General features: G+C 38.4%; 1 protein-coding gene across 10 annotated transcripts in view; it reads left to right on the forward strand.

Annotated features, from left to right (window-relative positions):
* Nucleotides 1–17,385, forward strand: part of R3HDM1 (R3H domain containing 1) — a 191,825-nt gene that overhangs the window by 50,218 nt on the left and 124,222 nt on the right. Inside the window, exon 1 of one of the 10 annotated variants that reach the window (XM_049889238.1) lies at nucleotides 14,845–16,794. The exons of the other annotated variants lie outside the window; for them this stretch is intronic. The gene's annotated coding sequence lies outside the window, so the exon portion shown is untranslated. Of the gene's footprint in view, nucleotides 1–14,844; nucleotides 16,795–17,385 lie in introns of those variants that run through there. 10 annotated transcript variants of the gene reach the window in all.

Below are 17,385 nucleotides of genomic sequence, written 5' to 3' on the forward strand. Positions count from 1 at the left end.
AAACACAGTGCATGGGGCTTCCAGGTCAAGGAGTCCCAGAAATTCCTCTTCTCCACTCCGTGACCATTTTACTAGTGTACATAAGGCCTTGGGTCCCCAGGTGGATTCAAACCAAGGAATTCTCACTCTTCCATCAATCCTTGTCCTGATTAGATTGTAGGACCATTGCTCCAGGTGGTCTTGAATTCCTTCAAGTTAGGGGGATAGAGCAGATTTATTTAGGCCCTTTAATGTTGGGGGACCCACAGGGCTCCCATTGGTTCACCTAACCTCTGAGTGCTACATTAATTAAGACTTGGATTTTTTTTGTTTGTTTTGTTTTTGACTCCATCAGTGTCAATTTACCCTTTCTCTTGACAATCACTTAAAGATTTCTACTTTGCTGGAATAAGTCCCTTGACTCTTCCCTTTTACTTTCTTCTTTGTTTTGTCCCCTTCAGCGTTTGCTGTATTCCTCAAGTAACTCTTTAAAGATTTCCATTCTGTTCTGTAGGGTCACTATGAATCAGAGCTGACTGAATGGTAACAGGTTTGGTTTGGTTTTTTACAAATGAGTCATTTGACTCTCATTTCCTCACTCTCTTACGATTTGTCTAGCCTCCTTCAGTATCTATTGTTTCAGAGTAACTTCTTCCTTTGGAAATGGCTCTGAGGCTCGTGGCTGTGCTTTGGGCCACTCAGTGTCAGGATCTGTGCCCAACACACTCCTCCAGCAGGGGCTCTGAAACTAGAGTTTTAGTTGGCACTGGCCAGATTACTTTCATCTTAGCTGTTACAGGTGACAATAACCAACCAGACCAAAAACCCGTTGCCGTAGAGTCGATTCTGACTCAAAGCGACCCTATAGGGCAGAGTAGACCTGCCCCATAGGGTTTACAAGGAGAGGCTGGTGGATTTGAACTGCTGACCTTTTGGCCAGCAGCCTAGCTCTTAACCACTGTGCCACCAGGGCTCCAACAATAACCAAGGAATTGTATATTTCACTTTTTCTTGTTACTTTGCATTTCCTTATGCACCCCAGGAGTTCGATCTGTCATATCTAGATTCCATTAGTAACTTTTACCCTTCGTAACTTAACTGATTATATCAGAGCTGTAGTTTCATACCATGGTGACTAGGTAGCCATCCAGGAATCGAAGGTTCAGCATACCCCTCCTTTTCATTTTTTCTCTTCCCAAACCACATGTTTCAGTGAGTCAAGATCATTTCTAGCAAGTCCCACTCTTTCTGACACCAACTACCAATGAAGGTAGTTGAAGGGCATAGTCCCCCAGACTGCCAGATATGCCCAAGACTTCAGACATGAGCTGCAAGCTCAGGGTTCCTCAAGGCACCCTCATTTCTGACCAGACACAGATGGATCTACTGACCCCTTGTAGAAATTCAGTAGTGCCCTAGGGATCTGCAGCTTGTGGGCTAATAATCCCTGCTATAGCCCCAGCAATCCCACTTCTCTTTATAGACTTGGTCCAGTTAGGGGCCAATATAATTAATTAGTTCTCACCCCTTGAGATTATACACACAGGAACTTTGTGTGCTACTAAACCGTTGAGTTATAATTACAGACAGTAGCTTGAGCTGCTCACAAAGATAGTTAATCACATCGTGTGTCTGCTCATGCACACGCACAGGTAAGCTTTACTTCTCACCCCCAAAGTGTAATCTTATTACCAGTGACGAACGGACCAGGGACTCGCTGCTTGCCTGGTGTCCTGCCAGCTGTGGCAAAGCTGCCGCACTCCTGCAGGCCAGAGTACCCCAGACTGTCTAGATGCTACTATTACATCTCCCTTATAAAGAGTAAAGTTAGCTTTATCTTTAATTAAATATCTAAATTGGCATAGTACTCATAATAGCTCTCTCTCAATTGAAGGGCTAATATAAGCCCAAGAATCATCTACTGATCTCATTTCAGAATTTATTCCAGTTTCAGTTATTCTGTTTTTTTCTCTTTAAAATGAAGTTCAGTGTTGATGTAAGTTTAACAATAAAATGTGTGTGTGTATAAACAGTTGCTGTCAAGTCAGTTTTGACTCATGGTGACCCCATGTATGTCAGAATAGAACTGTGTTCCATAGGGTTTTCAATAGCTATTATTTTTCAGAAGTAGATTACCAGGCTTTTCTCCTGAGATGCCTCTGGGTAGATTCGAACCACCATCTTTTTGGTTAGTAGCAAAACAATCCTTCGCACCACCTGAGGACTCCTTATCCACACTCAAATTATGCAAATTTTGAAAATGTGACAGTGTAGCATGAAACATTTGACTCAAGCACCTGGTCATTTGTTACAGAAGGTAGTAAAAAGAGTGCCTTAGCCCTGGGTGTGCCAGGTGGGTGATAAAAAGATGAGTATGACATGGTCCCTATCTTTGAAATTAGGCACTGGTGGCCATGACCTTATGTGAGAATAGAAGTATAAATAGAACCTGTGAAAATAAGAGAGAGAAATTAACCCTGCCTGATTTTCATGGAAGTGATGACATTTGAGCTTAGCCTTAAAGAAAAAAAAAAAAAGAACACTCTAGAAAAAAGGTGGAAGTCTGGAAAATATAGAAGGTATATAATTTTTATATATACAAGAAATGTATGTGGAAAACTGTAAAACTGATGGAAAAAAATCAAAGATACGTGAGAATTCTACTTTCTGCACAATTTTTCTGTAAACCTATAAGTTCCTTAAAAAAAAAAATTAAAAAGCAGGAACCCCGTTACAAAGGAAACATTGGTGACCCTGTTGGAAAGAAAGAAGTATTCATTACTTGGCTGCTAAGGGAAGACGCTTCATATAGGAAACAGGCTTAAGTGAATAAGAGGTCTAACTGCTCAATGCTAGCATTTCTTTGTCCTAAAAACCAAGCGATGCAAAAAGCCAGCAAAGGAAATACTTTCCTACCTCCACTTAGAACATCCAAATCTCAACAAACCTCACGTCTGTACGTCCAGTTACTCAAGTCAGAAATTAGGCATCTTCTCTCTCTCTCTCCCTCCCGCACACTAATCCAGTCACTCACCGAGTCCTGCAGATGTTACCTTCCATGCTGTTTTTGTTTTTAGTTTGCACTGCTTTAATATTCTGGAGCACAGAAGCCAGAGTTGCCTTCCTCGGTATCACAGAAAGGAACAAATCAGAATCAATGATAATTTTTGTTTGTTAAATTAGGAATGTAGAAGGTGTATTTAAATTTTACAGTCACAGAAAAATAGTTGATATATAAAAGGGTTAATCACATGGACTGTGGAACCAGACTACTCACTTTAAATCTTCACTCAGCCATCACTAGTTGTGTGGCTTTGGACAAGTTACTAAACTTCTCTGTGTCTCAGTTATCCAAACTCTTAAAGTGAGGCTACCTATGCTTCTTGCATCATAGGGAGCACTTAGAATATGCCTGTAACATGAAAATAAAACCAAACCCGTTGCCACTGAGTGGATTGTGACTTATAGTAATTTTATAGGACAGAGTAGAGCTGCCCCATAGGGTTTCTAAGGGTGGCTGGTGGAATCGAACTGCCAACCTTTTGATTAGCAGCTGATCTCTTAACCACTGCCCCACATAGCAGGTTCTTTATAAGTGTTAGCTCTTGCTCCTTTTCTTGTTTTTGTTCAAGACTTAGGTGGTGAATTTGAAATCTAACTATTGAATATAAACAACTCTTTTATTTCATAGAATATTGGAGATGAGTTGTAATAAGATTTAAGCAACTAAATATCTTTATCCTCTGCTGTTTGTGTTCTACCAGCTGATGCTGAATTAATTCTATGGCCTTTTGTTATTTGCTACACAAGTTAATTAAATGATCTGAGTATTGAATGTCCTATACAGTTGTAAAACATTTTTTAAAGTGTTGTTTTAAATGTGTAATGATGTCTCAATAATTTAGGAATACATAAGCAAATACTGTCTTCTTTCTGGACCATATACTTGACAGAAGAATTATCTTTTATTTGTTGTAGTTAGGGATTAGATGACTGCATTATAATTGCTTACCTTCAGCCTCTTAGGAATCTATTTTGTATAACTGTATTATCAGCTAACAAATAGATGATCGCTACCAGGAAAAACTGCTTCACATACCCAAATGGACAGAAAACTCTTACACCAAAAAAAAAAAAAAAAAGATTTACTGATTACATGATGCTGTCCACACTAGTACAAGAATCAGTTTCCCTTTACAGCTATCTGAGGCTGTAGGATAAAATCTAGTTATCCTCAAAGTGGTAGAAATGACCATAAGAAAAAGGAAACTAGATAATTCCCAGAAATTGTTATACATGTTATCTATGATAAAGCTTCTCACCAGCATTATGAGATGCCTGGTTGGCTCTTGCAGGCATCAGATGTCCATTTTATTATTCCAGCTTCTTGGGTCTTTGATTTGGCTTTGTAGTCTCATTTTTAAAATAGTTTTTTATATATGTGTTTTTGTGGCCTAAGTGCCTTCAGGAAGACTCATTTTGTCAATAATTACATCAAAAACTGCCTTTCTGGGAAGAGGTCCTGCTTAAGCAAAGCATTATTGAAGAAAAAGAACAAAGTAGGAGGCCTTACACTACCTGACTTCAGAGCCTACCATACAGCCATGGTAGTCAAAACAGCCTGGTACTGGTACAATGACAGACACATAGACCAGTGGAACAGAATCAAGAACCCAGATGTAAATCCACCTATGTTCAGCTGATCTTTGACACAGGACCAAAGTCCATTAAATGGGGAAAAGACAATTTTTTTAACAAATAATGCTGCTGGCAAAACTGGATGTCCATCTATAAAAATCGGACCCATACCTCACACTACACAACCAAAAAAAAACAAACCTGTTGCCATTGAATCAATCCCAACTCATAGTAACCCTATAGGACTGGTGAGAACTGCCCCATAGGGTTTCCAGGGAGTGCCTGGTGGATTTGAACTGCCAACCTTTTGCTTGGCAGCCGTAGCTCTTAACCACTATGCCACCAGGGTTTCCACACCATACACAAAACTAACTCAAAATAAATCAAAGACATAAATATTTGAAAAAAAAACCAAAAAACTAAAGATATTGGAAGAAAAAAATTGGGACAGTGCTTGGGGCCTTAATACGTGGTTTAAATACAATACACACTATGAGTAACAATGTACAAGCACCAGAAAATAGATAATCTCAGAGCTCCTAAAAATTAAACACTTATGCTCATCAAAAGACTTCATCATAAGAATAAAAAGGGAAGCTACAGGCTGGGGAAAAAACATTTGGCTATGACTCATCTGACAAGGGTCTAACCTGTAAAATTTGTAGAGTACTTTAACACCTCAACAACAAAAAGACAAATAATCTAGTTTAAAAAATGAGCCAAGGATATGAACAGACGTTTCACCAAAGAAGACGCCTAGGCGACTAACAGACACATGAGGAGATCATTAGAGAAATACCAATCAAAACTATAGTGAGATACCATCTCACCCTGACATTACTGGCACTAAGAAGAAGAACTGAAAATTACAAATGTCAGAGAGGTTACAGGGAAATTAGAACTCTTATGCGCTACTCGCAAGATCGTAAAATGGTACAACCTCTAAGGAAAACAGTATGGCGCCTCCTTAATAAGCTAGAAATAGAAATACCATATGATCCAGCAATCACACTCCTAGGAGTATATCTTAGAGTAATAAGAGCCATCACATGAATAGACGAATAGACGTATGCACACCCACGTGAAGGAATGAAGAATCAATCCATGCTGTAACATGGATGAGCCCTGAAAACATTCTTAAGTGAAAGAAGCCAGTCATAAAGCAGCACATATTTTATGATTTTATTTATGTGAAATGTCTAGAATAGGCAGATCTATAGAGACAGAACATAGATTAGTGGTCGTCTAGGGTTGAGTGAGGAGCCCCAGTGGTGCAGTGGTTAAATGCTTGGCAGCTAACCATAAGGTGGGCAGTTCAAACCCACCAGTCGCTTCATGGGAGAAAGATATGGCAGTTTGCTTTTCTAAAGATTTACAGCCTTGGAAACCCTATAACGCAGTTCTACTCTGTCCTATAGGGTTGCTATGCGTCAGAATCAACTCAGTGGCAATGGGTTTGGTTTTCTTTGGTTTAGGGCTGAGTGGGGAGTGGGGGCATTGAGAATTAATAGCTAAAGGGTACATGGTTTCTTTTTTGAGCATGGAAATATTCTAAAATTGATTGTGATAATGGTTACACAACTCTGAACATACTAAAAATTATTGAATTGTACACTTTAGGCAGATAAATAATATCTCAGTAAAGCTGTTACAAAAAAAATTTATACGTACATACTAAAGAAATACAGGAATGATAAACCAGAAACTGATATAATTGAGTCCCTACTAGGGATGGGTGGGAATGGGGCAAAACAATAGGGGTGACGTAGATGAGATATTAGGAATGAGAGAATAAATGTCTGTTTGTTAAAGTCATCCCTTTGTGGTATTTCTGTTAGAGCAGCATCAGATAGCTAAGACGAAGGCCAATGAGCAGTGAGACCCCGGTAGCAGTGAATGCTCCTAGTCCCCAGAACTTCTCCATAAATACCTTTTTCCAGTAAAAGGAACCACGTGTCCTTGGAGAAACGGTTAAATCTGGGGATGGGGAAGGGAGAACGCAAGATGAGCCTGGAACATTGTGTGGTGGCAGAAAGTAAGTGAAAAATCAACTCAAAAGATTAAACAGGAAACTTAGGGGGCAGTGAGTTTATGTTAATGAGTGAGGAATAATTCAGAGAAGGAGGGTGAGAATGGTTATACAACTTGAAGAATTTAATCAGTGTCACTAAATTGTACATGTAGAAGTAGTTGAATTGGTGTAAGTTCTGTGTATATTCTCAACAACAATGACAACAAAATTTAAAAAACTACCTGACAAATGGCATATGCCACATTTCTTATGAAGACATATTGCTAGCAAATAAAAATGTATTAACATTAATTTCAGATCACCAGTACTGAAACACTCAATATGTGTTTGTGTGTGTTTTAATGTAACTATACATATGTATTAATTGAGCAGGAAACATTGTATGTTACGAAGTACTTTCACTTATAGTGGTGGGCGTGGGAATCTCACATGTTTAAGATGCTACAAGATATCTAAGCATAATTAAGACAACTGGAGACTCATTATGACAGGTTGTGGGTGGCGGGGGTAAGCTGTTTAGGAATAAACTTCATGGCTCACAAGATGAAAAGAATCCGTCCCATGGGGGGCATAATTCCTTCATGTTTATATTATCCATCTTTGCAATTAATTGAATCCAGTAAAAGTAAGCAAGCCAATAGGTTAAGCCAGGTTAATGTTTGGACCATTTCCAAGTAATGTGTGATAGAAATGGTTGTTACAGAATCCAGTTAGCTAGTTTATTGTTAGGTAATCTGTGACCATGTCACTTCATTTCTGAGCCTGTCTCTTGAACTACAAAATAAGGTATGGACTAGATAGAGTGCTGCTGAGGTCCTTTCCAACTGCAGGATTCTTTTAGTTTGTTATTTCATATATCAAAGAAATCATTTTCCTAAACATTTATATTACTATAAATAGAAGAATCTCGGCCAAGCCAAAACTCAATGTTTTTTGTATTTTTATTATTTATTGACAACTGTTGGGAATCATTGTTTCTAATAGAGTGGATTGTTCTGGCTGAAAATAAAAATAAGTTACAGGAAGTAAAGTTTGTATTTTCTTTGAAGCTATTGCAATTTCTTCAGGGTTTGTGGTTGATTTCTTCCTCATAATAAAATGACAGGAAATATATGAACATTTGAACAATGATGGTTCAACCCAGCAGTGTACACTAATCAGGCCAACTAAGCTGTGGCTTTCATGAAAATCAAAGTCATAAAGACATTTAAAAACTTGCAGTTCCTCCAGGGTTCTGTAAAAACTATATAGTGGGAGAAAAAAATTACAGCATAAGTTGTATGCAAAGACCTAAATTTTCTGTAGTGTAACAACTCCTATGAAATCCGTAAATAAAGACAGTTCCGTAGGAAAATGGGCAAAATATATGAAAGGTAATTTGTAACAAATACAAATAGCCTTCAAACATTTGAAAATGTTGAACCTTTTTCGTTGGTTAGGAAAATGCAAATTAGTATCAGAGGTCATTTTTTAATCCAGTATGTTGGCGAAAACTAAGGATTGTTAAAATCAGTTGCTGATGATGGGTGAGGAAACAATCGTCCATGTACACTTGGTTAGAGTATAAATGGGGACAGTCTAAATAGAGAGCAGTTTGCTAGTGATAATCATCTTAATTGCTCGTATTTTAAACCAAGCATTTCCAATATAGCAACTGTGCTGCAAAATTATATCTACATGTGTGCGAGGATGTACACGCATGTACAATCCGATGTGCGTATTTGCGATGTGGCATTATTTGAAGTACAGAAAAATTGGAAACAACCTAAATGTTCATCAATATCAGAATGTTTCAATAATAATTAACCATATAGTAGAATACAATTAGGCCATTAAAAAGAATGAGAAGATCTGTGTATGTTAAAACAGTGAAAAAGGCAAACTGCAAAATAAGCATGCATATATGTTTGTATATACACAGAGTAAGCTCTGATCTGTACAGCAGATAACCTGTGGAGTGGGATTGGATGGAAAATGGGGTAGATAGAATGTCTTTTTTTAATATGTATGATTTTATATTATTGCCATTTTTATGAGCATATTTCTTTTGTAATGAGAAAAGATGAAGGGAGAAAAGTTTAGTAAGATTCACTTAACATAAATAGCTGCCATTGAATTGACTCGGACTCGTGGTGACCTTATGTACAACAGAATGAAATGTCTGGTTTTTCGAAATCCTCACAATTGCCAGCATGTTTGAGTGCATCGTTGTAACTCTTGTGCCAGTCGATCTCACTGGAGGTCTCCCTTGACCTTGCTGGCCCTCTGCTTCACCAAAGGTGATGTCCTCCAGTGATTGATCCCTTTCGATGATTGTGCCCAAAGCAAGCAAGTCAGACAATATTGTGTTATCCATAAGGTTTTCATTGGCACCATTTCAGGATCGTTGGAATGCTTGAGTCCATTGTTGCAGGCACTGTATATTTTGAGTACCTCTAAACCTTCCAACAACAGACAATATTGTATTGTGATCTCTAAGATTTTCACTGGCCATCTTAGTCATCTAGTACTGCTATAAAAGAAATACCACAAGTGGATGGCTTTAACAAAGAGAAATTTATTCTCTTACAGTCTAGTAGGCTACAAGCCCGAATTCAGGGCACCAGCTCCAGAGGAGGGCTTTCTCTCTCTGTTGGCTCGTGTCATCAGTCTTCCCTTGTTCTAGGAGCATCTCTGCGCAGGAACCTCAGGTCCAAAGGATGCACTCTGCTCCCAGCATTGCTTCCTTGGTGGTATGAGGTCCCCCTGTCTCTCTGTTCGCCTCTGTCTTTTATATCTCAAAAGAGATTGACCTAAGTTACTACTTAATCTTGTAGATCTCATCAATGTAACTGCCATTAATCCATTTTATTACATCATACTGATAGGATTTACAACAGATAGGAAAATCACATCAGATGATACAATGTAGACGATCATACAGTACTGGGAATCATGAACTAGCCAAGTTGACAGATATTTTGGGGGAACATAATTCAATTCATGACGCTGGCTAATTTTCAGAAGTAGATTGCCAGTCTGGAAGCTTCACTGAAACAATGGATAACTCTGCTGGTATTTGAGATTCTGTTGGCATAGCTTCCAGCATCATAGCAGCATGGGCAGACACAGTGGAAGGAGCGCTTTTCCTATCGTAGGAGATTAAGCTTGCTTGATTCAGTTTGCAAGTCCTTGCTGTAATCCTCTGCCCACTACGTTAGGATTTTATAGGGCTTCGTCCAGACTTCTAATCCCCTTTCTTGGTGTTTATGTGGGCAGGGCCAGGATCTCAGACCTGCTTATGCCACCATCTTCCCAGAATTCCTATGATAATGTGCAGTTTGGAAGAACCTCCTGTTCTGCAGAACTGACAGGAATGTGAGGAAAATGTGATTTGGGCAAATGGCTCCAAAGTTATGCAGTTTTTATTTAAAAAAATACTATTACAATGTAAAAGATGTGTTAAATTCCTAAATAAATAAATGTTACAGTTAAGATACGTCTTTACCTCAAAAAGAAGAGGGAATGAGATGGAAAGGGTATACAGAGAAGTTCAAAGATATTATAGTGAACGCCCGAAAAACCTTCTCCTGACTTCACCAGTTCTTTACATTTTGCCACATTTGCTTTATCTGTTTCTCTCTCGTGCTTTCACTTCCTCAGTTTGTATGTACATGGATGGTGTATTTCTGTCACACTCAAGACATTTAACATTGGTACAATATTATCTAATAATACTAGCCATATTTATACTTCCCAGTGTTTCCAAAAAAAGTCCTTCACAGTTTTTTGAAAATCCAGAATCTCATCAAATGTAACAAATTACATTTAGTTGTCATGTCTCTCTAGTCTTCTGTAATTTTACCTTTTTTCTTTCTTTCATAGTATTGAAGACTTTAAACCAGCTCTCTCTTATAGAGTGCCCCATAATCTGGTGTTATCTGATTGTTTCCTCATTATTAGTCAGTTATATATTTTCACAGGAGTACTGCATAGGTGATTTTTTCCCCATTCATTACATCAGGAGGCCTATAATATTTCTTGAAATTAAAACTACTCAGTAATCAGTGACTATCTTGTTCAACAACAATCTTTCATCCAGTAGGTTTCATATCATCTGCTCATCAGCCTTGCCAGAATCTGTTATTCCATTAGTGGTTGCAAAATAATTGACTTTCTACTTCTAAGAGGTGTGTTGACTTTTAAAAAAATAGTTCTTATAAGATGCCCATTGGTTATGGTGATCATTTGCCCTATTTATTTAGAACATCATAGGAAGTATGTGAGAGAACCAGGTTCAAATGTTTTCTCCTTTAAAGGTCAAGCACTTAAAAAGTCCCGTAAGAGCTAAGGCGCCAGAAAAATTAAGAGGAAAATTTATCAGCAGTGTCAGTAATTAGATTTAGACAATTAAATTTCTGTTATTAGTCTCATAGTTGCCCTAGTTACTATAATTCAGTTGGGAATTATCTTTTTGCCTCAAAACTACACTTAAATGCAGTCTAAAATAGTGTCAGTATGCTTCTGTTTTTGGAGAGGAAGTTGCTGAGCATTCTAAGAAGTACAGTGCAAAATCTGAGATGCAAGCAAAAAGTTAAATCTCATTAATTCAGGCTTCTCTTATTGAGGATTTTTTCTTTAGAAGTTTCCTTCATTACCTGGCCTTGGCACCATGTTTTCACTGTAGCTCCAAGATAACATAAGAAACCTTTCTAAGTGTTCATAACACTTACAGGGTACAGACAGAGCCAGCTCACATAATTAATGCCGTTGCATCCAAAAAGAGTACTGAAGACAAGGTTTTGTGTCTTATTAGCAAGTTTTGGATTATTTCTAAAATAAGAGTTCATTATTGCTGGAGTTTGTTAGCAGCTACCGAAGTTTTTTCCCTTGAGAATTAGAGGGAGGCCTCTACTCGACAGTAATAAAACTACATTTTCAATATTTTTAATTATGGTTTTTCACTAATTCAGAATTAACTTGAATTTATAAGACCTGACAGTGCCCACCTGGGTGGCACAAATGGTTAATTAAGCACTTGGCCACTAGCCCACGAAATCCACCCAGAGGCACCTCCGAAGAAAGCCCTGGTCGGCTTCGGCAGGGGCGCAGCCGTCAAAAACCTCGTGAAGCACAGTTCTACTCTGGCACGCGTGGGCTTACCGTGAGTCAAAATCAACTCTACGGCAACTGCTCTTGGGGGTGTTTTTTAACGGTTTCCGAAGCATAAAGAAATAGAATCATTTGAAATGTTATTGTCCATTCATACAAGTGGATTTATTCCTTCATTTTACATTTTTGCAACAACATAAATGGGTTGCTTCATTATTCTGATTTCAGTTTGTCCATCTTTTTTAACATGAGTTTTCATTGCAGTTTTTAAGGAAAGCTGCCTTGAAATTATGATTCTCATAAGTAACAAAGATTTCGTCTGAGGAAGATCATTTCTACCCCTTCATAGAAGCAGCAGCCACTTCAGGAAGAGTAGGGGCTTGGGTATTTGTTTATGGTTATTCAGGCTGGCACTTGATTTTTACCTCTTTTGAATATGTAGGTAACAAAAACTACAGGGCATGGCAAAGGATTGTATACTAGGGAATTGGAGTTTGGGGAAAGTTTAACTAAATCATACCATTAGTGGGAAACTTCGGACAAAACTAATATTGTCTCCCTTACCACCTTTATTGTTTGAATAGCCAGGGAAGATATTGTGGATTTGTATATACTTGTAAGTCTGTTTATAGGGCTGAAATCAAGCCTGTTTTAGATAGGACGATGACATATTTTCAGATTATGATATAATGTCAGTGTCTTTTATTTCAATGTTTGCCAAGCTTTTGTACAGAGCATGGCTCATCTGTTAGGCTGTGTTGTTGTTGTTGTTAGATGCCATCCAGTCGATTCTGACTCATAGCAACACTATGTAACAGAAAAAACACTGCCCAGTCCTACGCCATCCTCACAGTCATTATTTTTCAACACCTTGTTGCATGTACTGTGTCAATCCATCCCACTGAGGGTGGACCTCTTTTTTGCTGACCCTCTGTTTTGCCAAGCAGGATGTCCTCTTCCAAGAACTGGTCCCTCTTGATAATATTTCTGAAGTACATGAGACGAAATCTCACCATCCTCGTTTCTGAGGAGCATTCTGGCTGTACACCTTCCAACACAGATTTATACATTCTTCTGGCAGTCCATGGTATATTCAGTATTCTTCATCACCACCATAGTTCAAAAGCATCAATTCTTCCTTGGTCTTACTTAATGATTGTCCAGCTTTCACATGCGTACGAGGCTATTGAAAATACCATGGCTTAGGTCAGACACACTTCAGTCTTCAAGGTGACACCTTTGCTTTTTATCACTTTAAAGAAGTATTTTGCAGATTTGCCCAATGCAGCCCATCATCTGATTTCTCGACTGCTGCTTTCGTAGGCATTGATTGTGAACCAAGTGAAATGAAATTCTTGAATACTTCAACCTTTTCCATTTATCTTGATGTTGTTTATTGGTCTAGTTGTGTGGATTTTTGTTTTTGTATGTTGAATCCATATTGAAGGCTGTAGTCTTTGATCTTCATCAGTAAGCGCTTCAAGTCCTCTTCACCTTCAGCAAGCAAGGTTGGGTCACCTACATAATGCAGGTTGCTAATAAGTCTTCCTTCAGTACTGATGCCAAGTTCTTCTTCGTATAGTCCAGCTTCTCAGATTATTTGTTCAACATACAGACTGAATAAGTATAGTGAAAGGATACAGCCCTGACACACACCTTTCCCAATTTTATGCCATGCAGTATCTCCTTGTTCTGTTTAAATGACTGCTTCTTGATCTATGTATACCCACTGTCATCAGGTCCTGGAATTCCCATTCTTGCAGTTATATCCATTAATTGTTATGATCACACAGTCAAATGCCTTTGCATAGTCAATAAAACACAGCTAAACATCTTTCTGGTCCTCTCTACTTTCAGGCAGGATGCACCTGACATCAGCAATGGTGTTCCTTGTTCCACGTCCTCTTCTGAATCCAGCTTTAATTTCTGGCAGTTACCTGTCAATGTACTGCTGCAACTGTTTTGAATTTTACTTGCTTGTGATGTTAATGACATTGTTCGATAATTTCCACATTCCATTGGATCACCTTTCTTTGTATTTGGCATGTATATGGATCTCTTCCAGTCGGTTAGCCAAATAGCTGTCTTCTAAATTCCTTGGCATAGACGAGTGAGCAGTTCTAGCATTGCATCCATTTGTTGAAATATCTCAATTGATAATCCGTCAATTCCTGGAGCCTTGTTTTTAGACAGTGCCTTCAGTGCAGCTTTGACTTCTTCCTTCGGAACCATCAGTTCTTGATCATATGCTGCCTCCTGAAACGGCTGAACATCAACCAGTTCTTTTTGGTGCAGTGACTATTTTCCTTCCATCTTCTTTTGATACTTCCTGCATTGTTCAATTTTTTGCCCATAGAATCCTTCAGTATTGCAACTGGAGGCTTGAATTTTTTCTTCAGTTCTTTCAGTTTGAGAAATGTTCCTTTTTTTTTTTTTTTTTTTAACTCCAGGTCTTTGCACATTTCATTTTAATACCTTACTTTGTCTTCTTGAGCTACCCTTTGAAACCTGTTCAGCTCTTTTACCGCGTTATTTCTTCCTTTCACTTTAGCCACTCTAAGTTCAAGAGCAAGTGTCAGAGTCTCTTCTGATGTCCATTTTGGTCTTTTCTTTCTTTTTCTATCTTTTTAATGACCTCTTTCTTTATGTATGATGTCCTTGATGTCATCTCACAACTCATCTGGTCTTCGGTCATTAGTGTTTACTGTGTCAAGTTTATTCTTGAGATGGACTTTAAGTTCAGGTGGCATATGCTCAAGGTCATACTTTGTCTTTTGTGAACTTGTTTTAATTTTCTTCAGCTTCGCCTTGAACTTGCATATGAGCAATTGACTGTTCCACATTCAGCCCCTCACCTTGTTCTGACTAATGATATAGAGCTTCTCTGTTGTCTCTTCACACAGATGTAGTCGATTGGATTCCCCTGTATTCTTTCCAGCGAAGTCCACGTGTCTAAGTTGTTGGTCTTGCAAAATTCTATCATACAATCACCTATATTGCTTCTATCATCAAGGCCGTATTTTCGAACTACTGATCCTTCTTTGTTTCCAACTTTTGCATTCCAGTCACTAGTAATTATCTGTGCCTCTTGATTGCATGTTTAATCAATTTCAGAATGCAGAAATTAGTAAAAATGTCTTCATCTTTGGCATTAATGGTTGGTGCATAAATTTGAATACTAGTAGTAACTGGTCTTCCTTGTAGGCATATGGATATTATCCTACCACTGACAGCATTGTATTACAGGATAGATCATGCAGTGTTCTTTTTGACAGTGAATACAATGCCATTCCTCTTCAATTTGCCATTCCTGGGGTAGTAGACCTTATGACTCTCTGATTCAGAATGACCAATACCAGTCCGCCCAGCTCACTCATTTCTGGAATATGGGTCTTCAAGTGTTTCATTTCATTTTTGGCAACTTCCCCTTTTCCTTGATTCATTCTTCATACATTCCATGTTCCGATGACTAATGGATGTTTGCAGCTGTTTCTTCTCATTTTGAGTTATACCACATCAGCAAGCGGAGGTCCCAAAAGTTTGACCCCATCCATGTTACATCATTAAGGTCCGCTCTGCTTTGAGGAGGCAGGTCTTCCCCAGCCATGTTTTGAGTCACTCCCAACCCAAGAGGCTCGTCTTCCGGCACTGTATCAGGCAGTGTTGCACTGCTATCCATAAGATTTTCACTGGCCAGTTTTTTTTTTTTTCCGGAAGTTGATTGCCAGGACTTTCTTCCCCATCTGTCTTAGTCTGAAAGTTCCACTGAAACCCGTCTCCCATGGGTAACCCTGCTAGTTAGGCCGTAGGGTTATATAAACCCTAGAAGACTTTGCCTTTCAGTAGCAGAGAAAAGTAGTGTTTTTGGCTCATGGTATACATATTTTTTCTTCCTGTAGTGTAGGTAATGTGTGAGAATTATCTGGTGGTGTCCTTACAGCATTCCTGTCACACTGAGGGAGGTATGATCTGTGTTTCACATTCTGTGAAACAGAGACACGTGCCTTTGCCCAGCTTTTGCAAAAAGCAGTGGTTAGAATCCAGAAAATACACTTGTCTGATTACTCAGTGTTTTACCCAATAGACACAATTAGTTTTCTGCTTTTTTGTTTTTCATTTTGTTTTGTCTGCCTGCCCTCTCGTAGTTATTGAACACTGAGGTTTTTTTAATTCAGATTGAGTTGATTCATTTCTTTTAAGTCCTCCTCTTTAGCTAATATAGCTGACAAGCATCTCACATGAGGCACAGTGGTCCTCTAACCACAGCTCTGTTGCCATCTCCATCTGTTGGTATAAGGAAGTAACGCTCATGCCAGAGTAAGCAAGCCCTTTTTTTTATTTTAGCAAAAACAAATTAAGAATTAAGGAATGGTGCTTTTAATGCATTTTCTTTCTCTGTGATAATTAAAGTCAGCTTGAAGATGAAAACTGTCATGGAATGTCAGTGTTATAGAAAGATCTCTTTTCTCTTAGGCTTTTTGTCAGTGATATTAAAAATGTCAAAAAGAGTTATTACATAATCGACGTATTACCCATGCCCGGATTCCATGCGCTTTGCTCTTTAGGGAATTACAGAAAAAATGTGTGTGTGTGTATGTGTGTGTGGAGAGAGATATATATATATATATATCAACTTTTCTCATCTGATCCTGCAAGGTCAGGCATCAATGTGCAACAGAAATTTAATCACGAGAAATCTCAGAAACCCTGGCAGTCATTGCACATTCACAGTTTCGTGGGCTTTTGCATCATTGCTTCTGAATTGCTAATGAAGAGCTCAATATAGCTTCTGATGCATTTCAGATATTCTGAGTGGTGACTGGCTAGGGTGTTACTGACATCACAACGTACAGCTGTTGACTTTCCATTGTCTCTGAGTCCTCTGCAAGTGCTTTAGACGCTCTGAGCAGCGCTCTCCACATGCCTGACTAATCAGCTGGCTGTGTGCACGGTGGGCTCTTTAGAGGAGCGATGTAGAGCATCAGTTTACGGATACTATGGAAAGTACATCTTCATTAACTCTTTATGATGAAGCAAATGCCAGTACAATGAAGGTATGTGACTCTTAATTCATTTGCTAAATGTGTACAAAAGATAACTGAATATATGAAGTCTTACTCATGTTCACTTAGTACTGTAATTTTTGGTAGGGGTATGTGTGGCAAAATCCTTCCCATGCCCAAAATGAGATCATATTTTTAAATGCTTTTAGTTTGTTTCTGCAAAGATATATTTGTTTAGGTTGATAGAATTAGGAGCAGGGCTCATTTACTTTTCAGCTGCAGCACCAATTTCTTCTCCCCTGCTCTCCGAAATTTGCTACACTCCTTATACTTTGTTGATGAAGAGGTTTGCCTGTTTGCTCATTCATATTTGTGAATCGCAGAACAAATTGTTGGTTGGAAAGACGACCTCTTAAAGGTTTATCTTAAAATAGACGTGCTGTGTAGAATAACTTGTTCAGTCTTAAAAATGTTCAATACGAACAGTGTGAATGAGACTCTTGGAAATGAAGAAACTAAGAACTTTAACTTTTAAACCTCAAATTAATTTTTGCAGCCTTTTTGGGGGGAAGAGGTGGAATAATTTTTAAAGTGCTTATGATAGAGCAAAACCTAGATCTGTCATTGCTATGATTAACATAG

This window comes from Elephas maximus, chromosome 6 (genome assembly GCF_024166365.1).
Source record: "Elephas maximus indicus isolate mEleMax1 chromosome 6, mEleMax1 primary haplotype, whole genome shotgun sequence".
Lineage (NCBI taxonomy): Eukaryota > Metazoa > Chordata > Mammalia > Proboscidea > Elephantidae > Elephas > Elephas maximus.